This window comes from Alosa pseudoharengus, unplaced genomic scaffold (genome assembly GCF_046254945.1).
Source record: "Alosa pseudoharengus isolate Yale_2024_CS ecotype anadromous, Long Island Sound unplaced genomic scaffold, YU_APseudo_1.1 YU_APseudo_1.1_scf_19, whole genome shotgun sequence".
In the NCBI taxonomy this organism is placed as follows: Eukaryota; Metazoa; Chordata; class Actinopteri; order Clupeiformes; family Clupeidae; genus Alosa; species Alosa pseudoharengus.
The window spans coordinates 14,595,403-14,621,475 of NW_027468657.1; the positions used below are offsets into that span (position 1 = coordinate 14,595,403).

The following is a 26,073-nucleotide window of genomic DNA, read 5'->3' on the forward strand; positions in this document are numbered from 1 at the left end:
GAAGAAGGATAGATAGAGGAGCTGAGAGAGATTAGGGATAATATAATAACTGCTTAGCTAAATTAAAAGAATTGTAATCTGCTGACTTTGCTTAAATGAAAGCTTGTACTTGCTTCAATAAAATAAAAGAGAAATAAAGCCAATAAATGTACTTTGTTAAAACAAGTGAAGAGGTATTATTGAAAAGAAAAGTAGGAACTCAAAGTCCCCACTGATAAAATAACGTTGGCAAAATAAGGACAATTATAATAATGAAATAAAGTAAGAATCTAGGGGGAACAAACAAGACAACGCCCACCAGTAGTGAATGAACTTAGAAAATAGGTGACATACAATTTTCACTCGACAACAAGATAATAAGTGGTATATATTGGCAAGAAACCGAGAGGGCCTGGTAAGCGGAGCATATCAGTGCCACAGTTACGCAGAACTGTTAGAGAAAGTAGAATACCTGATAGGGAAAACTTACCCGTTAGAGTTAGGGACGCCCATGGACACAAGGAGTGACGATAGCGACACATCAGACTAGGCAAAAGGCTCAGGAACCCATTAGGTAGGTCCAGAAGAGACTTTGAGAGTATATGGAACACCAACAACAAAACGTGATCTGGACCATAGATATCCACAAATACGACGAATACGATTGGGAAATAAGCGTAAGGGACCGAGAAAATCAGGAGTACACAGGGAACTTGGGTAGATATAGGTTCCCCTATAGGTGCCAGAACCGAAGCGATATAGACTTCGCAGCAGTCCACTTGGTAGCCGAGTGGAATCCCCACGCCTTACAGGAAGAGGTGCAGGAGGAACCACAGCCCCAAGCTGCGGGCAGCGAGGAGGGGGCGACACCAAACGATCCGGAAATAAAAGAAACGTGGACAATAAAGGTCGCTGAACACGAAAATAGTGGGTGGAGAGTAAGTGCTGCAAACGACAAAGGGGAGGTATTTGAAGAAGGAAGAGGCGAACTCCCTGCCGTCATTGAAGATTGGGGATACGTGAGAGACGCAGTGTTATATACGGTAAGCGACCTTCGCCAGGACTGGGAAGAGAAGGACCAGAACAGGTGCCAAAGAGAAAGAGATAGGCGCTACGAGGAGGACTGTCTTATGTTCTGCACTGACCGGGAGGACATAGCGGAAGAAGAAGAGAGAGACTACAGGTTCATATACGGCGATAAAGATTTCTATTTCACCAAAGACGACGACCTCTAAAGAGAATGGCGACCAGAGTAATGACACCCCTGGAGGAAGTAATAAAGGAAAATGCCATCGCTGAAAAGGACAAAAAAGGCATCAAGAAAACAAAAAAGGCATCAAGAAGCGGGAAGCTGAAGAAAAGATCGAGGAATGGAATGACAAAAGAGGACTGTGGTGGAACGGAGTGTTCAGAAGCTAAGGACTGCCAGACAATTTGGGTCGGAACAAAGGACCATGGCGGAAGAAACCTCAAAAGAGCTGGTAGAAATGGGGACATGGATAAGCAAGGGAGGAGGCAAAGGTAGCACCTCAAAGCACGCCGAGTACAGGGAGGAGTGCAGAAGATTCGTCAGGAGGATGCAGGACGAAATGATAGAGATCCTGAAACACCACGAGATGAGGGTGGCCCAGGAAGAACTAAGAAGAAATTTGGAGGAAGATGCTAAGAGGGAAGGAAGGCTAAAGAAGCAATGGGAAAGCAGAAAGAGGGAAGAAGCCAGTGAAAGGCCCTTTACGGAAAAGGCCCGACAGGAGGCAGAGAAGATGAGCCCCCACGGTAAGACCAAGGATATGTTGGATGAGGAGTGCAGGAGAATCCTGCAGGAAACCCTCATCAGGATAGAACAAAGGGGGAAAGTCATGCCTGTTATCGTTTGGAGTAAGCCCCAGCGCAGGGACCACACAAGAAGAGGTGGCAATCACAGATGACGAAGAGAGCCAGGGCAACTCAGAAGAAGAGGAGGAACAGTTGGACGGCCTCAGAGACATGAGCCCTGAGCGGCCGGTAACAGAAAAACTGCTGCAGGAGATGCTGCGGAGCCTTGAAGATGAACTCCAGAGGGAGCAGCAGGCCGCGGGAGATACGGACCCCTCGGTGTGCCCCCACTGTAAAAAAACATACAACGGGAAGAGGGGTGTGACCATAGATATATATAGAACACTAGATGTCTCGTCCGCGTCGCTGGCCAACGGAGTCGAACGTCCGCACACGGCGGCCATCTTGCTACAGGCAGCTCACTCCCCATAACATTGTGTTGGTAGGGGTAAGTGTACTTTTTAAATAACCGTAACTTGCTCAATTTTCAACCATTTTTTAAACGGATTGGTTCGTTATAAATGTCAGAGATGTAGTTATGACACTGTATACTTATGAATAATCATGTTATGTCCTAAAAAAAATAGAATAATGTTCTAAAATATGTAGATTACAATATTCACAAAATAAGGCTGCATGTTGAAATCCCCACCCTGTACACCATGCATTTATAACACTGCATACTTATGAATAATTGAGGCCTTGAGACAAATAACCATACATGTCCATATTTCCAATTTTGAATGAATATATTTTTAGTGGAGGCTAAACATAAGTGAAGTTTTACCCACCTCTGAAATTTCAGAAATAGTTTACCCACCTCTCAATAAATCTAATGCACCTCGTAATATAGCATAATCACAAAATGCACTGTATGAAGTACCACTAGTATTGGTGTAAACATTAAACAGTAACCTTCAGCATCATCAACTCTGTTCTGAATGTCTTTTTTAAACAAGCGCATTACACAGTCAACCTACTGCGATCACAGAATTAATAGTTTACCCACCTCTTATTTTACCACTAGACCCCTATTTACATGAAATGGTAGTAAACCAGTCTGAAACACATTGTTTACAAATATTTACTTCATTAGATATTATAAAGGTACTTTTCAAATATTTTTGAAGATTTCCTAAAATCAGAATGTTTGAACAAAGGTGTTACAGAAGCATGATGATCCTTTAAAAAATATGGTCCTCATCCAGCTGGGCCCACAGCCACTTCAGCCTCAGCAGCCATCGGAGTTCAGGTGACGCATCATCTCCACAAGCTCAGTGGAAATTAAACAATTCTTCTTTTTATGCCAGAGTGAGTGTATGTTTGCGAGAGTGTTAGACACAGATAGAGACATAGGCGCACACAGAAGCACACCCTTCAAATGACAAGCTAATTTTCAACAAAAACTCTCAACCATACACATCAATTCACAAACATAGATTTCAATTTTAAAAACTGTCTCGAAGGTAAATGTAAAATTTTACTCAGAGGGCGCCAAAACATTACACATGTACAACGGAGTATTAGGGCCACACATGAAGAAAAAAAATATTTTTGCCATGGCGAGATTCTCAGGTCTGAGTCCAGTGTAGGAGATAAATTGTCCATAGGATTAGGAATTGTCAAGTAGAGCCAGGTTGTGGGTCGCTAGGCTGTGCGGGCCAGGAAGTCCGGGCAAGGGGACAGCAACAAGAGATGGTAGGGTAGTTGTAGGGATGGGATTTCAGGTGCGATGAGAGTCAGTGGGACATCAAATACAAGGATGGCTGAGGACTGGTAAAGGTTGACCTCACAAGTGAGGTAAGAGGGGAAGAAAGAGAAATAGAGTGGATTAGTATTACTATAAGTCATGATGGTTAGTATTAATAAGTACACTACACAAACACAAGACAGGACCTGTTTAGTTGAGAAGCTCGCTCACCACTTAAATTATTGTTGGTCAAATATACACATACCCTTTGAAGATGAGCAGGGAAGTTAAAAATAGTTGGCACAACACCATTTTTAAGTCAGACAGTCTGCCCCGTCCTGTCGAAGTCGTCAGTCCGAAAGTGGTCACTGCAGAGCAGTGTTCTGTCAGTAGCGACAAAACCATCCCTCCGTAGGGCAACTTCCCACTTCCTTTTCCTTTCTCCGTTTGTGGGAAACCTTAAAAAAGTGAGAAATGTACCCAGATCAGGGAGGGATTGAAATTAGCACTAGCCACCAGCCAAATGCTGGTTAAAAATAATAGTGACTGATAGATTAATAACACATAAGATAAAATTTCTTGTTTCCAGCAGCCAATGCGGCGTATATTATGTATATGGTTGTTCTAGGCTTTCATTACAGTAGTTACATACTTCCAATGTTTCCCGCCGCAGTACTTTGTTGCAACTTTCAGCCTCTTCCTCTATCATTCGATTACCTCAGGCAGGCAGCCAGATCAAGAAAATGACGTCTCCGAAGAGACGCCACTTAATGTTTAGTTTGGAGGAGACGGGCTTTACACTGAATCGCAACCCAGTTTTCCGACTCCGATGTCAGTGACACTAGTCTTATAGCCTTTATTCTACTGTCCGTAATAATATAGCGATCATATTCTCCATCGCTCGCATGCAGGAAAAATTCAGACAGTAATTAAACAGTGGGCGAGCTGCTAGATACGTTAGCTAAATCCGCCCAACTTCCAATATCTCCTCAGTCGAGCTCATTTGGGTCATCTTTTTGTGTGAAGTAAAACAACAATATATTAATACTATTGTCATAGCCCCGCTGTTCCTGTGTAACATAACCTGTATAGAACATACTTCCACTAAGTAACTAACGATTATCCTAAAAATAAATCATAATAATGTGCTAATATCTTACCAGTGAAAGGTAATCCCACGGGTTCTCACTTCCAGACAACGTCGATTAGCGCATCCATAGGCTGCACAAAAGTCTGGCGTCTTATGTCAGCAATTTCCTGTAGAAATCATGATGTAAGATGTTTTTAACAAACCAACCCGAAAATAAAAACCATGAGCAGCTTCAGTTATATTGAAAATAAAGACCAATTCTGCCTCTCCCATCAATGTAAAATGATTGTGTGCTAGCTAGTAGCCTAGCCACGATACACAACTAAGCTGCACGATTAAGTCGTTTTTAGAAGAGAAAAGCTGCGATTTTAACATGTTCAAGCATCCAGGATTATAACCACGCTAATAACGTTTTTAAGAAACCAAACTGTTTGTAAATCCATCAAAATGTCAGCGAGATAAGAGTATTTATGTTTGTGCAGATCATGGACCTTACCTCAGTTTGCCTCAGGTTCCACAGATTCTGACAGAAAGCTTGACTGTAGTAAGATGGCCGACCTCTGCGGACGTTCTGGACGCCGCCGTAAGACATCTAGTGTTCTATATATATCTATGGGTGTGACCACCCACCTGCAGAAGAATCGGGTGTGTGGAGAACGGGCAAAAATGTGCCTGATAATGATCCCACCCAGTGTGCTTGCTACAGGACCGTTTGGAATCAGCAGAATGAAGAAAGGGGTTGAGAAGGGTCTGGACGAGATCAGGAAAGGAGTACGAAAGGGACTCAATGAAATTGAAGGAGGAGTAAAAAAAAGCCCTGAAAGAGAACAAGAAGGAGCTGGAGAAACTGGAAAAGGAGGGAAAAAAGGAGAGAGAGAGCACGGAAGGAAAAGGAAAGAAAGGAAGCCATCCCAGAAGAATCGGATGAGGAAGAGACTGTTGTGATGGCACCGCTGATAACTAAGAATGGAGGGGCCCACTATCAACCATGGGCCCACTCAGATGTGAGTGGCCTCATTGCACGACTTCCTGTCCTACACGAGGGTGCGGGCCGGTGGATAAACAAGCTAGAGTCAGAAACTCAAGGCCGAGACCTGGCAGTGGAGACATGAAGTGTTTGCTCAGCCTGATACTAGGGAAAGCGGACACGGAGGCCGTGCTGGACAAGGAAGGGCTAGGGTACTTGATGACGGACGCCTGGTGCTTCGACAGAATACGACCCCGTGTGTGGAAGGCCCTACGGGCGGCATACCCCAACCAGTACAGCCCCTCGGCCGTCTGGATAGAAAAACTCAAAGACAGTGATAATCCCGCAGCCTTCGTGGAAAAGGCAGCACAGGAATGGACGATAAGGATGGAACAAAGGCCAGAGGACTCAGGTCCAGCCACCATGCACCAAAAGGAGGCTACAAGGAAACTAACCCATGTGCAGCTCCAGGAGGCAAAGGGGGCAAAGAAGGCAGCCACCCAAGCTCCAGTGATGCCCACTACAGCCCCTGCCCCACAGTCACAGCAACCGGTGATGCAACAACCTATGGTGCAACAGCCAGTAATGATGCAGCCACAACCTGTGCAGCCCATGATGCAGACATGGCAACAAGCGCCGTATGGACCCCCACAACAACATCAGCAGAGACAACAATGGCACCAGCCAAGAGGAAGAGGAGGATTCCGCCAAGGAAGAGGAGGACAAGGCAGAGGAGGCTATGGAAGAGGACAATACCAAGGCCAGCAGAATCAAGGAAACAACATTCAATGTTGGATGTGTGGAGGAACGGGACACATCTCCAGGGATTGCCCGACAAAGGCCAGAGGGCAGAACAACCAAACGCCAAGCAAAGAAAGAGAGGAGAAATGGAATAAGGAAATGAGTAAGTGGGGACGCATCCCACTTGACATACGCGCACTAGTAGTGGCCAAAGAAGGAGTGGCCGCTGAGGTGAAATTTGTGGAAGGATGGGATCTGGGTGTAATCTTCGACATGCCTGGAACAATGCCACACATCACCCTGAGAGTGGCCAGGGGTCACAGGGCAAGGGAAATGGGCCTAGTGATGCTCGAGGCCAAGTGCATCAAATGGAAAGACACAGGGAATGACCGACTCCAAACGGCCATAAGCTGTGAAGGAGAGCCAATGTTCAGGATAAAGTTGGACAACCCGGTCACCGTGTGGGGGAATCAATATGGGAATCAATTCTGTCTCTATCGTTTGTTCCCAGGAGCGGGGCGCCGCTGCTGGGACAAAACGAGACATGTGCCGTTCAGCAAAGAAGACGCGGAATGGAGCACATGCATGCGACATCTGTCATGGTGCCCCAAGAAGAGGGCGGCACAACCAGCAATACATCCCCCGGAAGGGCATCAGGGCGGACAAATGGCCTCGGAGGAGGTCCATGACATACCCTACATCAAGGGATGCCCCTATGGCAACCCATACTGCATGCATGGCCTGCTGGGAGGGATAGGATATCGATGCTGGGATAAGAAGAACCATGTGCCCCTCAACAAATCTGACCCGGATTGGGAAGAATACAAGAGGTACTACATAGACAGCGACACAGGCGAGAAGACAGGGAGGCCGGGACCGGCCCCCTGGAGAATGATGATGCTGCAGGAGGCGATGGAGACAGACGCGGAACATGCAGAGAAGGCTTTAGGACAAGTGCCATCTGTGGTATGGTCACAGGGAGATGGAGACATAGGACTGGTCAAGTCAGCGAGCCCTGTGGAGTTCAGACTGAAACCAGGGGCGACGCTGCCTTTCCAAGCACAGTACCCGATCTCAGCAGAAGCAGCTGAAGGGATAAGAGGGACAATTGAAGATCTCCTGGGAGCAGGAGTCTTAGAGGAGGTCCCAAGTGCGAGGTGCAACACACCCATATTTCCTGTGCTGAAGGCAGACGGAGTGCGATGGAGAATGGTCCAGGACCTCAGACCCGTTAATGAACGCATTGAGGACTATCCAGCGGATGTCCACACATGCTAACGTACTGATGACCAACATCCCGGCGAGCGCAACGACGTTCTCCGCCATTGATCTGGTTCAAGCATTTTTTACAATACGAGTGGCCCCTGCAAGTAGGGAGTTCTTTGCATTCAAATATCATGGATTCTTTTTTGTACAGACACTGCAGGAGCCATACATATTTTCTTTATATTTTGCTTTTCATTATGATAAACTTTATGGGTATTGGTTTACTTTGATTTGTGTTTTTTGTTTATTGGTTATTATGGGACATGGGTGTGGCGCTGGGCGTGTGTGGTGCGCAATTGGAAGTCTTAATTAGTCCTACCTGACACCTGTGCTTCAGTTCAGTTTGACGTGGGGTGAGCACGGGGGAAGGCTATTCTTTTGTGTACCGCACTTCGCGCTTCACACATCGCATGGACTCGTTGAAAAGCCTTATATCTGAACGTTTTGCTCTGCCTTGCATTCGAAAGACTATTGGAGTCTAAAAAGACTATTGGAGTCTGGATTGATATCGAGAGCAATAAACTGAAGAAACGGGAGCAAGTGTGTGGACTAGGGTTGGGTATCGTTTCGGTTTTATCTGATACCGGTGCTAAATCGATACTTTTAAAACGGTGCCGGTGCCGAAACGGTGCCTGAACCGGTACTTCGTTTTTAAAATGTTTTAAATTAAAATGGTCTAAAGCATGAATTGCTTTTTTTTTTATTCATAAGACAAATTTGAACATGAATTTAAACTGTTATATTCAATTTACTATCAATATCTCATTGTTCCTACGAATAATACATTTAAATGTTAAAACAGCTTGCCATGCATGCACACACAATGGTAAGCTCTGCTTTCAAGTTTACCCAGTGTAGGCGGTTTGCCATAAGGTATGTTAAAACCGCTTGCTATAAAACTGCCAGGTCATGGACAACGGCATTTGCAAGCAAGCTAATCTAACAGGGACTCTACTTTCCATTTAATTCAGTGTGTTCCCAAATGCTTCAAGAAATTTCATGTCTTAACCCATAACACGCAGTAGTTTTGAACATGTTAGGCTACATGTCGGTGTTTAAGTGTTTAGATTCCCAGCGCTAGCCTATAGGCATTTTAACAGCAACTATGGCTATGCGCTAACACCAGTCAGCTGAGTTTAATTAGCGATAACGTACGGAGATGGTTTCATAGCCTCTTTGACAGCTCAGTGACATCAGGTATGTAACCTACATATTTATGTTTTTGCCAGCAAACTTTTAACATGATCTTCATATTCATTGTGATGCTATATGGGCCTCGTGCACATGAAAGATTAATATCATGCCATAATACACCTTGAAAGTTACTACCGTTTGCGCTGGCACCGGTGCCATATTAGAACCGTGTTTCGGTGCCCAACCCTAGTGTGGACATTGGATTATTCAGTGCGTGTAAGACAATTTGATTTCCCCCTGCTTAGCCCACCGCGGCTTCTGAACAAGTTGGTTAGTTGGATCTGGTAGCCGCAATAGACACACTTTCATGTATAGTATGTCCCAGTGTAACCCAGTTATGGTCTTTACAGGGTAAGAATCTGCTGCTTTGTTCTTTGATCAGACTGATAAACTATAGTCAATTTAGAAGAAGAAAACTTGGTAATGTCTGTGCATCAGTTATCTGGCAGAAAGTCACCATAAAGTTGCAGAAAAGGTAAGTGACATGGAAAAAAGTAAACAGCAGTGGCTTTTTTTGCATTCTCTGAATTTCTGTAGAGTATCTGCATGAGTTGAAACATTTGACTGTTGCCATTCTAGGCATGCATTACACCAGTCTTTGCATTTAACCCTAGAAAGCTGTTGTGAAAACATTTCAGCTCGAACTAGCTCTGGTTCCAGTTCCCTGTTATCAATTAACTGGCTTGTTTAAATGATAATACAAGCTAAATAATGCCATGTAATCATTAAGTACAGAATATTAAAACACTGACATGTAATCAGTTAAAACATTAATACATGCTAGACAGTTGTTTTTTTTCGTTACTTAATATTTAATCTGCACATTGCTTTGGGGACACTCATATTCCGGTGATGAACTGGGCTACTTATCGAGTTGTGCCACCACACAACCGCAGTGGAAAAGAAAACACACAATCCACTTTAGAAGCAGAGCCGGACAGTAACGGAGTACATTTACTTGAGTACAGTACTTGAGTACAATTTTGAGGGATCTGTACTTTACTCAAGTATCATTTTTGGGGAGTACTCATGACTTTACTCAAGTACATTTGAGAGGCAAATATTGTACTCTTTACTCCACTACATTTCTATCCATAACCGTGAGTACCCGTTACTTCTAAAAAAAAAAGGAAAAAAGAAAAATCTCGGAAACCCTCAATTTGTTGTTTCCCTCTCAAACGTGATTGGATTGTGCAGGCACCACTGATTGGGACAGCCTATCAGCAATCACCTTCAGCTTGCCGCCAAAGTCAACTCCATGGTCAGATTTAGATAAGAGACGAAACCATAGACGAAACAATGGATGAAGACGCAGCAGGTCCATCCCGGGAATGTGCCCACCTCGCCAGACTATTTCAATTTTCTAAACAAGTTAATGATAGTTTTCGCTTCAAGTGTTTCAATTACAAAATAGTAATGACTTTTAATTCCTTTTACATTCTTCAAGGTATTACAGTTTTTTTCAGTCGCTAACAAGCATTTGTCCAACCAGTTGTCACATTTTCAAAACTCTAAATACAGTTAGCACAGCATCGGTCTTTTGTCGTTTCATGTCGTTTTCACACGATATGCAGTCAGTGAACACATTTCCACAATGCTTACATTTTCTTAACAGACAAGCTATACCTCCCAACAAAATTATGGATTGTTTTTGCAGTATTTACGAATGTTAACACACAACATCCCACAATAGCAAAAACAATATTCCAAACCTTAGATACAGTATAAAAACCTCTGCTTCTGCAATGATATCAGTTCAAAAACAATATCTCAGCTGATAATAAACAAACAATTGAATAATTGACACACAATTCATTTATGTTGGGTAAATTGGGCCAACCACAGCTGATTCCAGTCTGGCTTAGACTCAGTGGCAGGGGTTATTTTTTTCTATTACATTGACACGTATACAGTAAAAGGAGGACTTTGAGGAGTGATGTTTTTAGAAACAGAAACAGAAAAAGACAAACACTGTAATGTCTGGATGAGGAAGAGTAAGAACAAGGGGCCCAGGGAGAAGAGCAGGCCCAGTGAGAGATGCAGTGAGATAGATAGATAGATAGATAGATAGATAGATAGATACTTTATTGATCCCCAGGGGAAATTCAAGGTCTCAGTAGCATACAGACACACATTCAACACACACACATTCACTAACAGCAGAAAAAGTAATTAAAAGTATATAATATAAGAACACAACTAAGCAGTAAGGACAGTAGAAGATAAAGAATATACTAAATATACTAAAATACAAATTATACTAACTAACACTTAATCTAAATCAATTCTAAAAGCAGTATCCACATAGTGGTGATTAATCAATCAAGAGGCACTTGCAATGACTGAGGCAGGGACTGAGCCTGTGATTCTCTGTGCATAGTAAGGTAAGGTAAGGTGCTCTGTGTGAGTGAGTGAGTGAGTGAGTGTCACGGTGATAGTGCAATGGTGATAGTGTTCATGGTGATAGTGCAAATGAGTAAGTCCAACAGTGCAACAGTGCAAGAATAAGTCTATATATCTATATATATATAACTATTTTATAACTATTTTAAGAAAAGGCAGGAGCAGTGAGAGGAGCAGGGCCAGGGAAAAGAGCAGGCCCAAAGAGAGGGCAAGGTAGAGGTGTAAGAATGCGTAGTGGTGGCATTCCAAAGGTTGCAAGAATTGTTGTCAGTTATGAAATTCGTGCCACTATCATTGACCATGTAATCAATGCGATGTTGATGAAAACATGTGGCCTAACCCTGAACATCCTGAAGATCGCAGAGATTAGATACAGTAATTATGTGCTTTTTTTAGTCCCCCCCCCCCTTTTTATCTGGGCTTTTTGCTGTTGTTTTTTTGTTCAGAATGCTCTTGTGTGTTTCATGGATATTTTGTTGTTCACTGTAAGCAATACTGTAAAACTTTTTCTGTTCTATCATACTGTAAACAGTATTTCTACTGTACCTCCTGTAGTAAACAGTAAAGGAAAAAATAAACTGATTAGCTTTTTACTGGAATGCTTTTGAATGTGAACATAACATGTGGACATACAGTTCCCAACCAAGACATTCAGTGTAAAAATTGCATGCAAATACCCGTAAAACTGAAACATAAAAGTCTATGCAGTTTTTGTAATGTAAACAAGAGCCAGTATTTTTTTTGGTGTACTTTGATTGAATGCATGTACCTTGTGAAGTGAAAACAAGTGTCATTCTTTGACAGAATAATTTCATTTTGAGTCAGATTTCTAGTGTTTTGGTAAAGTTAGTGTGTGCAGAGAAATATGTGTTAGTAATATATGTGTTTTTGAGAAGAAAATTATCCATTTGGCCAATTGTGTTTTCTAGGTGTGAGTCTGTGTTAAGAGTTTAGAAAAAGTATGTGAAGTATGGGTAAGCGCTTTTTAGCGATTGAAAAAATCTATAACATTAACATTAAACTTTTTTATAACTCCATGTAGGACATTTCTGTACATAAATGTAAGCACTGTGGCAGTAGTAATGCAATATTTAGAAAATTTAGGCTACTCTTGTACTCTTGATACTCAAGTACTTTTAGAAACAAGTACTTCAGTACTTTTACTTAAGTAGACATCTGACTGTTGTACTTTTACTCGTACTTGAGTAAAATTTAGCAAAGGGTATCTGTACTTTTACTCAAGTAATGATGCAACACCCCCAGTTTTGAAGAGACGGCAATCGCCCCCCTCACTTTTGATAAGGAAAAATAGCCTTACACACTACATAATTGCCTTCACACTAGGCTAAATAAAACTTCCACTAGGCCATCTAGACCACACAATCTCACGTTCACTCCACTGGTAACAGTTGGATATCTGAAATGTTTGATCAGTTTGTCTAATAACAACCATCATGAACTAAACCAGGCTACTTGCTTCTGTAGACTGTCTCCTATAACCAACTCAACTATAGCGTCTAATCAACTTGTTTTCAGATGAGCAACTCTTACACCACATTTAAGTTCTAAAACATTTATTTCAGATTTCCTTTCTAATAAGCCTATTTCATGCAGCCATTTTGAACATCAACTATGTGTAAACGCACTTCCGGTTACTTCTGGTTAACAATGGCTACCACCAGAGCTGTGTTAATATTTTCCAAAAGTTTGAGCAATCTGCCAAAATTCAGGCTGTCACAGGTGGTGGAAATTGTTGACCTGGACAGCAGAACAAACCGATCAAAATTGGATCGTGGATATAAATTGTTTCATGAACCGTTAATTATGAAGGTAATGTTGATGTAAGATAGCATGATGGCTAACACTGTCTGGATGGCTGGCTGTAGCCTACAGCAAAGAGAGAAACGTGTCCACCATTGTAACTGAGGTAAAGTAGATATGATTATCAATGACTTTTTAGTGGTGATCTGTGCAAGAAAGGCCAAACAGTAGCAGCTCGTTGGCTGAAAATCTTGTAGGGCAGATAGTCTAATGATAGAGTTTAACTGAATTCAAGTTTTACATTGTGCACGCACAGCGAGATGCCACTGGACCACTGAGGGTACCGGTGTTCTACAGGCAGTCGGCACTTTTTGCGTTTTAATTTATTCATTAGGCCTATAAGGGAATTCAATAGCATACGATAGGCTATTTCCTTGATAACCACATCAAAGATAAAACAAAATAAATAAATAATTGAAGATTTATGCTAAAATTATTTTGGTGTTGGTGCTGCATGAACACAAACTTATCATTCTCAAAACTTGAAACTTCCCGTCATACAGAGAATATAAATTAACCTAGGGTCCAAGAGGAATAGAAATGTGGATCTGAAATTATTTAAGTTAACACTTTCCTCTCTGTGACTGAACATTCGAAGGTTATGGAAAAAACGGGTCTGTTTTAATGACAGCAGAGCCGACATCACAGTTTAAATGCATCTGCGCTAACGCATAGCCGTGTCCAGACTGGGAATCTGCACGCTATCAATATTGAGTTAAAAGCTCTGTGTAGTTGTTTGCTGGTCCATGATGAACTCACCAACAACTCATAACTCACTTACACGCGGTCAGAGGCTGCCAAAACTGGCCAGAATAGCAAACATAAGCCTACAGTTGACCATAGCTGTCGCAATTCATAACTTGCTAGTTCTCAGACTGCAATTAATCATGCCACAGCGGGCTAGAATAGCAAACATAACCTACCTTATCTTCTATATTCTTGTAAATCCTCTAGGTTTGTAAATTAAGATGACATACAGTAATCCAACATGTTATAATCTATAGAGTAGGCCTAGCATAGCCTATCATACCTGGCCACTTCGTGTCACAATTAAGATGAGACCTGTTGGCCTTATTTCTTTGCCTTCTCTGAGACATTTAGCCATGACATTATTAAATAAGAAATTACCTAATCTAATTTCAAACTTTTTGGATAAATTCTGTAATACAGAATAGGCCTACACTGCTCACTGGCCATTTTTGAAAATCGTCACCCTAGGGCCTAGGCTATTAACCACCAAACTTTGTGCAGAGTAATATGTTACAAGCCCTATCTCAAGCCCAAAATGGGCAGAGATATTTCTGACCCCAAGCCTAATAAGAGCCAAGCGCTTGCTGCAGTTCCATTTCTGGCCGACAGATTTACAGGAAAAAACCCTGTGTGGAGCTGTGGAATTTCTGGGCAGAGACGTCCGCTGTCCCACATACAATGTAATGTTACTGTACATCAGTTGCAGTGGAGGTGAGCAAAGAGAGCTCTGCAAGCAAGGGGAAATCTTTTAAAATGTTGTTTACAACCTAGAAACATAAAGGAATACATTTATGGATCTAGCCTGGAAATCCAGACCCTGATAATCTAAAAAGATTAAGGGTCTGGCCACGAATAATGAAAATGGCCCAACTCGAGGGGCGGCACCAAGCATGCATTTGAAAATCTCTGTGCATGCAATTGGATACACCACGACCATGGTTTACTGACTGATTCCGGACTTCGACGCTATTGGATAACACTACGACCAATGTTTACTGACTGATTCGTTGCAGCGCTGTCGTCATCTGTTTAGCTCGCCTCATGGCCCGCCTATATCAGATACACTGATGTGATTGGTTCCTCCTGATGCAAGGGTTAAAAGTAACGTGCATCATTACTCATTGCCAGAGTGTCTCGTAGAGACAATTCAAATTGTGCTTTCGCGAGAACTCTGGATTTCCAGGGTAGGATCTATCTTTTCTAGTGGAGGAATTTGGTAGGGCTCTGCCCCACCCGCTCTAATGGACACCAGCCACGCCTGGGGTCAAATGTTTTTAAGATTTCTGATTGATGATTGATAAATGGCATTATGTGATGAGCATGATTGTGCATGTTGTACGTACTTGTCAAAACAACATTTAAATTAAACATTGCGGTGATTTAACTAAGTAAGTAAGTATAAGTATACTCTTTTGATCCTGTGAGGGAAATTTGGTCTCTGCATTTATCCCAATCCGTGAATTAGTGAAACACATTCAGCACACATTACATTACTGTCAGACTGGAAATAAGAGCACAGTTGCAGATGTGGTTCAAAGTTTTTACTTCAGCAGAATCTTCAATGTAACAACAAAGGAATTGGTTTAGAACACTAAACGCACAAAAGCAATAACAAAAGTCAGACTTGGAAAGGGCAAACTTAGAAGGTCTTCAAGATTCAGTTCTCATCATAAACACAGTCCAAAGAATAAGGTATAAAGGCAGTCCATGATCCAAGTACACAAATTAGACGACGTGACAGCGAATTCCACAAAAGGTAGAAGTAGAGTACAAAGAGTTGGGCAGACACAGTACCGTGACCAAGTGAGAAGTTAACGAAGGCAGTTCACAGAAAGAGTCCTAAAGTCCCGACAGTCCAGATCGACCAAAGTACAATTCCCAAGCGAGGACAAAGGCACAGAGATTCCAGCAGACATGAGCACATGCATGAACAGTGACAAACAATTCTCAGCCCCTTTTAAAGATGGCAGTCACTTCTTCTGGGCTGAGCGTGTCACTCGTTGACTCGTCTGCGCCCTCCTCTGTTCCGGAGGACGTGTGCGTGGAGGGGTTGTGACAGGAGCCCCGCCATGAGGGCCGGCACCCGACGGGCCGGGAAGATCACGCGTGTCATAGAACTCAGTGATGAGGGATTTGTCAAGGATGTCCTTCTTGGCCACCCAGGAACGCTCGTCAGGCCCATAGCCCTGCCAGTCCACCAGAAACTCCAACGATCGCCCCCTTCGCCGGACGTCCAGGAGGCGCCGGACTGTGTACGAGGGAGCACCATCAATGATCCTCGGGGCAGGCGGTGTCTGGGGTACTGGAGACAAGGGAGAGAAAAGAGCCTTGCGAAGCAGGGAAACATGAAAAACCGGGCTGACCCTCATTGACCGGGGAATGTTCAACAGGTATGATACAGGGTTCACCCTCCGTGAAACTCTGAACGGCCCAACATACCTTGGAGAGAGTTTTCTGGACTCTGTTTGCACTGGCAGGCCCCTTGTGGAAACCCAGACTCTGTCACCTGGGTGATAGACCACTGCCACCCGTCTTCTCCGGTCAGCCTGGCGTTTGTGTTGCTTGGATGCCCTCTGGAGGTTCTGGCGAGCCCTCTTCCAAAGACGGCGGAGGCGCTGGATGGAGGTATTAGCAGAAGGCACTGGGCCCTCTGTTGGCGACGCTGGGAGGAAAGCAGGAGGGTAACCTGAAACAATTTCAAATGGAGACAATCCAGTGGATGAGGAGGTTAGTTGGTTATGGGATATCTCGGCCCACATCAAATGGCTGGCCCATGTGGTGGGATTAGCGGAGCAGTAGCAGCGGAGGTATTTCTCTAATTCCTGGTTGACTCGCTCAGTTTGACCATTACTCTGAGGGTGGTAACCCGATGTGAGGCGAATAGTCACCCCCATAAGCTGCCAGAAAGATTTCCAGAATCGCGCAATGAATTGTGGGCCTCTGTCTGAGAGGATCTCCTCCGGCACCCCATAGTAGCGGACAATCTCCTTCATGACAGTGTCAGCTGTCTGCCGGGCAGTTGGGAGTTTCTGTAGGGGCAAAAAGCGAGACATCTTAGAAAAGCGATCAACGACCACCAACACAGTATTGAAACCATTTGAGACAGGCAGCCCTGTTACAAAATCAAGGGAAACATGGGACCAGGGGCGCCGGGCAATAGGTAGGGGGTGTAGGAGACCTTGAGGGCGTTGATTGTCAACCTTGTGGGCGGCACAGACAGGGCAGGCAGACACATATAGATTTATATCATCTTTCATGGCGGGCCACCAGAATGTACGGCCAATAAGCTCCGTGGTTCGTTGGCGTCCTGGGTGGCCTGCTACACGTGAATTATGCCCCCACTCCAGCACCAGGGGTCTTTGAGCAGATGGGACAAATGTCTTTGAGACTGGCGTGTTGGGTGGTGGTTGTTCCAGGTGGTAGCCATCTCTCACCTTTTCCATCAGGACCCAGCGAACAGGGGCTATCACACATGCTTCAGGGAGAATAGAGTCATGGGCTGCTGGAGCATTGTCAGGTGAAAACTGGCGAGAGAGGGCATCGGACTTTACATTTTTTGATCCAGGTCTATAAGAAAGAGTGAAATGGAATCTTGTAAAGAAAAGTGCCCACCTTGCTTGACGAGGGTTGAGTCTGCGAGCTCCACGGATGTATTCAAGATTTTTATGATCCGTCCAGACCATGAATGGGTGTATTGCCCCCTCTAACCAATGACGCCATTCTTCGAGAGCCAGTTTGACTGCCAGCAATTCTCGGTCACCCACATCATACCGACTCTCAGCTGGGGTGAGTCGTCTTGAGAAGAAGGCACAAGGGTGCATCTTCTGGTCTTGGGGCCTTCTCTGGGATAGGACCGCTCCCACTCCAATTTCCGAGGCATCTACCTCCACAATAAATGGTTGCTGCGGGTCTGGGTGGGTTAGCACTGGCGCGGAAGTAAATCTTTGCTTCAGATCACTGAAGGCTTGTTGTGCCTCAGGTGTCCACCGTAGTCTGGTGGGGTGTCCTCTGAGAAGCCCAGTGAGAGGGGCTGCTATCGTACTGTAATTTCTGATGAAACGCCTGTAGAAATTAGCAAACCCTAAAAACTGTTGAAGCTTCTTCACCGTATTAGGGGCTGGCCAGTCTAGCACTGCCTTCAGTTTGGACTGGTCCATAAGCAGACCCTGAGGGGAGATTACAAAGCCTAGAAAGGTAGTGCTAGTAGTGTGAAACTCACTTTTCTCCAATTTGACAAACAGCCTGTTGTGGAGTAGTTTTTGCAAGACCTGCCGAACATGCTGGACATGGGTGTCTAGATCAGGGGAAAAGATCAAAATGTCATCCAAAAAAACATAAACAAATTGGCCAAGAAATTCTCTTAACACATCATTCACAAATGATTGAAAACCTGCGGGACAATTAGTTAGGCCAAAAGGCATTACCAAGTATTCATAATGGCCGCTTGGTGTTATGAAGCCCGTTTTCCATTCATCTCCACGTCGAACCTGGATCAGAGGCATGGGGTATCGGTTCTTGACAGTTATTTTGTTCAACTCCCTGTAATCAATACATGGTCTAAGGCCTCCATCCTTTTTGCCCACAAAAAAGAATCCTGCTGCAGCCGGGGAGGTAGAGGGGCGAATCAAGCCATTCTTGAGACATTCTTGAATGTAGGACTCCATTGCATGGGTTTCTGGGATGGACAGGGGGTATAACCTGCCCCGGGGTGGCATGGCACCAGGAAGGAGGTCAATGGCCAAATCATAACTGCGGTGGGGTGGCAGAGAGGTGGCCTTGTCTTTACTGAATACTGCGCTGAGGTCATGGTACATAGCAGGAACTTTGGTCAGGTCAGTCGGTACCAGAGACGTGTCTGCCACAATTACAGAGCGAGTAGGTTGAGGATCAGGAGAGAGATGGTCCTTGCACGCTGGGCCCCACTGAGTGAGTGTGCTGTTGGCCCAGTTGAATGAGGGCTGATGGTTAACAAGCCAGGGGTATCCCAAGACAAGAGGGTCTTGGGGAGAGTTGATTAGAAAAAATACACAGATTTCTTGGTGTTTCTCAAGGGTGATCATCTGAAGCGGTTGGGTACAGAATTCCAGTCGGTCAGAACCTAGTGGTCGTCCATCAAGAGCTTGTACCGCTCTTGGAAATTCACATGGGAGGATAGGGATCTGCAGCTGACGAGCCAGGGTTTGGTCCAACAAGTTGACTGCTGCCCCAGAGTCCACTAAGGCTTGTAATTTCACTTGAGATTCCCCACCAGTGCCCCAGGAGAGACACACAGGTAAGGTGCAGCGAGAGAGGGGGCCAGAAGTGACCGCTCCGCTCACCAGGAAGCCCCCTTTCCCTGGTGGGCATTGGCTTTTCCCTGCAGCTCTGGACACTGAAGCCGCTGGTGACCCTGGACCCCACAGTACAGACAAAGGCCTTGATGGAATCGACGCCGTCTCTCTTCTAGGCTCAGACGAGATCTTCCCAGTTGCATTGGCTCCTCTCCATGGTCGCTGGTGGAAGTTTGGGCAGGCAGTGGGAGCTGTGACGGCCGCCATGAAGGAGAGGTGGCTGGGTTGGGCTGGAGAAGTCGAAGATCTCGTCGCTCCCTCCGTCTTTCTTGCATGCGCTTGTCCAGGGCTGTTGCCAGTGTAATGATGTCATCTAAGTCCTCCCCCAATCTCTGTTCACCATCTCATCTTTCATGGACTCCCTAAGACCTTGGTAGAAGGCACTCACCAACGCTTCACCTTCCCATCCGGTCTCGGCCGCCAGGGTGCGGAATTCGATAGCGTAGTCAATCACTGACCTTTGGCCTTGGGTAAGTGTGAAAAGCCGAGAAGATGCCTGCCGCTGAGTGAGTCCTTCATCAAACACTCGTTGGAGGGCATCCATGAACCTCTCGCTGGTCTGGCAGTCTGGGTGGCGATGAGACCACAAAGCTGTAGCCCAGTCCAGGGCCTTCCCCTTCAGTCGAGTGATGATATAGGCGACTTTGGCTCGTTCAGTGGGGAAGTGTGCAGGTTGTAACTCAAAAATCAAAGAGCATTGAGTGAGAAACCCTCGGCAGGCTGAAGGCTCCCCAGAGAAAGGAGGCGGAGGAGAGAGGCTTGTGTTAGGGAGAGAGGGTGAAGCATTACCCAGACCCCTCACTCGGGTGCCAAGCTGGTTAAGGGCATCTTCCATTTGCAACAGGCCATCTTGTTGTGCGTGCACGGTTACACTGAGTCTCTGGACATGGTTGCGAAGTTCATCGACATCTGCTGTGCTACTCTGATCTGGTTCATGCATGATGTCAGACTGGAAATAAGAGCACAGTTGCAGATGTGGTTCAAAGTTTTTACTTCAGCAGAATCTTCAATGTAACAACAAAGGAATTGGTTTAGAACACTAAACGCACAAAAGCAATAACAAAAGTCAGACTTGGAAAGGGCAAACTTAGAAGGTCTTCAAGATTCAGTTCTCATCATAAACACAGTCCAAAGAATAAGGTATAAAGGCAGTCCATGATCCAAGTACACAAATTAAACGACGTGACAGCGAATTCCACAAAAGGTAGAAGTAGAGTACAAAGAGTTGGGCAGACACAGTACCGTGACCAAGTGAGAAGTTAACGAAGGCACGACAATTTGATGCGGGCCGCCATAGGTAGCCAGTGTAGCTGGATGAGCAGCGAGGTAACGTGTGCCCTTTTGGGTTGGTTGTAGACCAGGCGCTCCGCCGCGTTCTGGATCATCTGAAGGGGTTTCACTGCGCAGGCTGGGAGACCTGTCAGGAGGGCGTTGCAGTAGTCAAGTCGTGAGATGACTATTGCCTGAACCAGAAGTTGGGTAGCATCTTGAGTCAAGTAGTTCCTGATTTTCCTTATGTTGTACGAAACGGAAGTGCAAAACGGCATGACCGGGCGACTGAGGCAACATGATCTGAGAAGGTTAATTGGTTGTCGAGAACAACTCCTAGATTTCTTGCAGTCCTGGTAGGTGAAACAAACAGGGAGTCAAATTTGATGTTGATGTCGTGGTGTATGGTAGGTTTAGCTGGGAGGACCAGCAGTTCAGTCTTTGAGAGGTTCAGCTGGAGGTGGTGTGCCTTCATCCATGTAGCTATGTCTGAGAGGCAATCCGAGATCCGTGCTGAAACCAAGGGGTCATCAGGTGGAAAGGACAGATAGAGCTGTGTGTCGTCTGCATAGCAGTGGTATGAGAAGCCATGCGAACAGACAATCTGTCCCAAGGAGGTGGTGTAGATAGCAAAGAGAAGGGGGCCCAGCACTGAGCCCTGGGGGACCCCTGTGGTGAGATGGTGAAGTGATAGCTGACTAAGCCATGATACGTTAAACGAGCGTCCTGTGAGGTAGGATTCAAACCAGAAGAGAGCAGAACCAGAGATTCCCATGTTAGAGAATATAGAGAGAAGGAAGCGGTGATCAACCGTGTCAAAGGCAGCCGATAAGTGAAGCAGAATGAGTACTGATGACCGAGTGGTCGCCCTGGCTTCTTTTAAGGCTTCTGTTACAGACAGCAGAGCCGTTTCGGTAGAGTGGCCGCTTTTGAACCCAGACTGATTTGGATCCAGAAGGTTGTTCTGTGAAAGGAAGTCAGAGACCTGTTTGGAGACTGCTCGTTCAATGCCTTTGGATAGGGAAGGCAGGAGTGAGACAGGGCGGTAGTTCTCGACCTGAGCAGGGTTGAGAGAAGTTTTCTTAAGTAACGGTGTTACCCAGGCCATTTTGAACACTGCTGGAAATGTGCCGGAGGTTAGCGAGTCATTGATCACATGTGTGATAGCTGGTGCGATGGTCGGGCTGATGGACTGAAGTAGGCTCGTAGGTATAGGGTCCAGCGAGCATGTGGTAGGACGGCTACATGTCAGGAGTCTAGATACTTCACTCTCGGAGAGAGGCGTGAATGCTGAAAGAGATGTTCCAGCAGCCCCTAGAGGTTGTAGGAGTGCGGTATCTGAGTCTGATACGTTGTGTGGGCATGTAGAGAATTGGCTGCTGATTGCCGCCACTTTGTAAAAAATGAGGCAAGGGTATCCGCAGTAAGGCTGGATGGAGGAGGAGGCAGCTGAGGGTTGAGTAGCGATTTGAAGGTTGAGAAAAGTTTTCGAGTGTCTGTAGCGCTGTTGATTTTATCATTGTAGAAAGTCGTCTTAGCAGCAGTGATGATGGCTGAGAAGGAGGTTGGGAGTGTCTGGTAGTTTTTGAGGTCATCAGTTAGTTTGGATTTGTGCCATTTCCTCTCCGCAGCTCTGAGTTTAGTGCGCTGCGATCGAGAGTGTTTGGATCGAGCTGGCCTTGTGGTAAGAGGGCACAGCTCGTCTAGACACGTGTGGAGCAGAGCGAGTCTGTGGCCTCATTAACCTCCAGAGAGGAGAAGGTGTTGAGTGGAGGTAGACAGGAGGCAACCACAGAGGAAAAGTGGGTTGGAGACAGGTTCTGGATGTTGCGGCGGAACGTGACCATCGGCTGAGGAGCTGGAGGCTGTCAGGCTGACGTTGAACTGGATGAAGAAGTGGTCAGAAACATGGAGAGGCGTCACCATGAGGGTGTCTGTGCTGCAGTTCCGAGTGAGGATCCAGTCAAGCTATTTGCCAGCTTTGTGAGTAGGTGGGCTTTGAACCAGTTTGAAGTCAAAACAGTGGATCAGGGCCAAAAAGTCAGCTGAGCCTGGGGCGTCTAAGTGGATGTTTATATCGCTGAGGACGATAAGCGGACAGTCATGCTCAGGAATGGAGGATAGCAGAGTGTCAAGTTCGTCCATACAGTCGCCTAGTTGGCCTGGAGGGCGGTAGATGACCAGCACATAGAGTTTTGCTGGGGCGATCACTGTGATGGCATGGTATTCAAATGAGACATAATTGTCAGTAGCGGGGTGAATTTCCATTTGTTGGAGATCAGCAGGCCCGTCCCACCTCCTTGTCCAGATAATCGAGGGGTGTGGGAGAGGGTAAAGTTAGTGGAGGGTGCATTAGGGTGGCAGTGTTCTCTGGTTTGATCCAAGTCTTAGTGAGAGCGAGGAGTTGCAAAGAAAGGTGATTGGCATAGCCAGCTATCCGTTTTGTTGACTGCGGATTGGCAGCACACAGTGAACACACAGTGAGGTGAAGCACACACTAATCCCGGCACAGTGAGCTGCCTGCAACAACAGTGGCGCTCAGGGAGCAGTGAGGGGTTAGGTGCCTTGCTCAAGGGCACTTCGGCCATGCCTACTGGTCGGGGTTCGAACCGGCAACCCTCCGGTTACAGGTCCGAAGCGCTAACCAGTAGCAAACTAGCAAAATGTATATAATTTCACATTTCATTCTGAGAAGTCTGCTATATGCTATATTTCCAGTTTCATAATCACTTTAACCTTTTACAAAATTAGGCTATACTTAGGCAAAAACGTGAGAAAAATGGCATATGATTACCTGTATAACTAATGGCTTGTAGCTTTTAAAATAGCCTATTCAACCATTGGGCCAAGCAGTGTTAAATAACTCAAAAATAATCAAAGTAAAATTGCATAAGCGTAAAAGATGAGACCTCCCACATAGTAAGAAGCTGGGAAGACAGGCCTGGGTTATGGCCTCTGAGCTAAAAACATTACAATTGCATAAGATGAGGATGACATTAAAGTGGTAGGGTTGTTCTCATTAGCTTATGAATAGAAAGTTTGTCTGTATACGAGCTGCTTGTTGGAAAGAATGGGATCTTCTGGATATCTTAGTGTTAAGTTTCTGTCAATCTAGCATTTCTGGCTTTGTCAAAGTCCACCCCTCCCCTCTAACCTCCCCATATTTAAATGGCTGGAGTCTGATTAGACTCACTCAAAATGCTGCTGAAGTTGGTATAGGCAGGAAATAACATTTTATTTTCTTTGATAAGATACAAATAATTTTACCCATGCCACAAGTCATTACAAGTTAGAGGCAAAGTCCGGGTCGGTCAATTCTCGAGTCAATAGCATTAAAGTCCAAGTCGAGTTGCAAGTCATTTCTAAATTTGTCTAGTTCAGTCTGAATCGATCATCAAAATCGTGACTTAAGTCCATGTCATGTGACTCGAGTCCGCACGTGGTAACCTGCTGATGTGCTGATAACCTCAAACCAAGTCTAACTCCACCCCTCTACCCTCCCCATATTTAAATGTATGGAGTCTGAAATGGGCATATTGTTTTTTAGGTTGACATAGCATTAGACTCACTCTGAATTTCACCCTCACTGAAATCACATGATGAGTGATTATGAAGAAATAATTGCATTCTTAGGGCAGTGGGGGCCTTTTCATAAGCTCATTTATATATTCCTCAGTCTCAGTGCTATACCTAGTGGGTTTACGTCATTATCCATGGTTTTTCTGGCAGATATTCCTCCTCACCACTGCAGGCTTCCATTCTTGAACAGCAGCAGCTATGGGGGACCGGGCTACAATCTGTCCCTCCCGACCGAGGAGGTGAAAGGAGAGGTCATCCTGAGTCGCTGCAGACGCTATGCGGAACAGGGGGCTTTGGATGCCGGTTCTAACCAAAGCACAGAGCGCTGTCTGGATGGCTGGGTGTTCAGCAAGGAGAGATACGTGTCCACCATTGTGACTGAGGTGAGGCTGATATGATTATCAATTACTTTTTAGTGGTGATCTGAGCAAGAAAGGCCATATGTTTTTAAGATTCCTAATTGATAAATGGCATTATGTACTTGTGAAAACCACATTTAAATGAAACATTGTGGTTGATTTAACTTGCAAAATGTATATCATTTTACATTTCACTCTGAGAAGTCTGCTATGGTATATTTCCAGTTTCATAATCACTTGAACCTTTACAAACAAAATTGGGCTACACTTAGGCAAAACATGCTAAGTGTGAAAATGCTATTTAAAAGATGTTCTATCTTGATAATTACAATATTTACCATACAGCGGTTATCGTCAATTGTCATTATAAACAATGCTTTAGATAATATTTATGCAATGTGCAGACAGTGGTCTACCCTGTCCTAAAGCCATTTGTGCCCTTTGTCACCCTCTCCTGCAACTGATCGCTTCTCACTGTCACAGTGGAATCTGGTGTGTGATGATGCTTGGAGAGCTCCATTTACTCTCACCATGTTTTTCTTGGGAGTTCTGGTTGGATCATTTTGTTCAGGCATCATATCAGACAGGTGTGTGCCTGATCCAGGGACCCGTCCCATTCATCACCTTTGAGCCTGTCAGTACTCGCATGCCAATAAGATCAGCCATTAATGTCATAGAGTATTTACCTCTCAGATATACATGTGGAAAGCTTGCATACACATGAAATACCAATAGATGTCTTGGTCTCTTGGACACCCACTGTGCACACACACACACACACGCTTGAATTTCCCCTTGGGGATCAAAAAAGTATCTATCTATCTATCTATCTATCTATCTATCTATCTACCTACACACACGTGGACGAAGTACACAATTCCTTTACTTAAGTGAACGTATAGATACACCTTGTCAATTATTACTACAAGTGAACGTTGCTCAGTCAAAGTACTTGCTTTTAAAAATGCAGCTAGGACGTGAGGAGTTCTTTGAAGCTCAGGGGCTCAACAAGGAAAATCAAAATGAATCTAGCAGAAAAAAACATAAAATATTTTTTTCAGAGGGCAAACAGTTTAAGTTGACATATATTTTATACATTCCCAGCCAATGTGCAATGTCATTGAATTCCCCCATATGTCAGATGGCATGTTGCATGCATATGTCAGATAGCATGACAGCATGGCTATAGCCTATTCTTTAATGGGGAAATTATTTAGTCTAAATCAAAGAGATAGTTTTGCCTGAAGTGATGTAGTCTAGATGTTTCAATATTTGACAGACGTTAAATATTTTTTTATATATATATTAATTAATTGAATGTATTTAGATATTGTCAAAATGTTGTTAATACTAATAATTAATAACAAGGGCAAGTTGCAAATCATTGTAATTATCTGTTAATTTCTTTGGCCATTACAAGAGTTCCCTAACATTATCTAACATTACATCAATAAATGTTAACTAAAATATAGTGGAAAGCAGAGGTGGGAGAAAGTCACTGTTTGGCAAGTCACAAGAAAGTCTCAAGTCTTAACGCTGAAGTCCGAGTCAAGTCCCAAGTCAAGACAGAGATTTCCCAAGCAAGTCCAAGTTGAGTCCAAGTCCTTATTTTTTTCAAGTCCTAAACAAGTCACTGTCGTATTATGCAACCGCATATTATGTGTCATCAATCCTGCTTTCTATATATCATTCTTATCAATATATCATACTTTACATATTGAAGAGTTTTAAAACACTTATAATCACAGGCCCAATTCCATATTTTTTTATTTATTTTTTTGAGATGACTATAATTTTAACAAACTTTTTGTTTTTGTTTA

General features: G+C 44.4%; 1 long non-coding RNA gene across 1 annotated transcript; it reads right to left on the reverse strand.

Moving 5' to 3' along the window:
* Positions 1–2,864: 2,864 nt before the first annotated feature.
* LOC143132368 (uncharacterized) lies at positions 2,865–5,158 on the reverse strand. Its single transcript, XR_012988280.1, has 3 exons — positions 5,071–5,158; positions 4,645–4,741; positions 2,865–3,942 (listed from the first exon to the last, which is right to left on the reverse strand). It is a non-coding gene; the product is annotated as an uncharacterized LOC143132368 (long non-coding RNA).
* Positions 5,159–26,073: the final 20,915 nt, after the last annotated feature.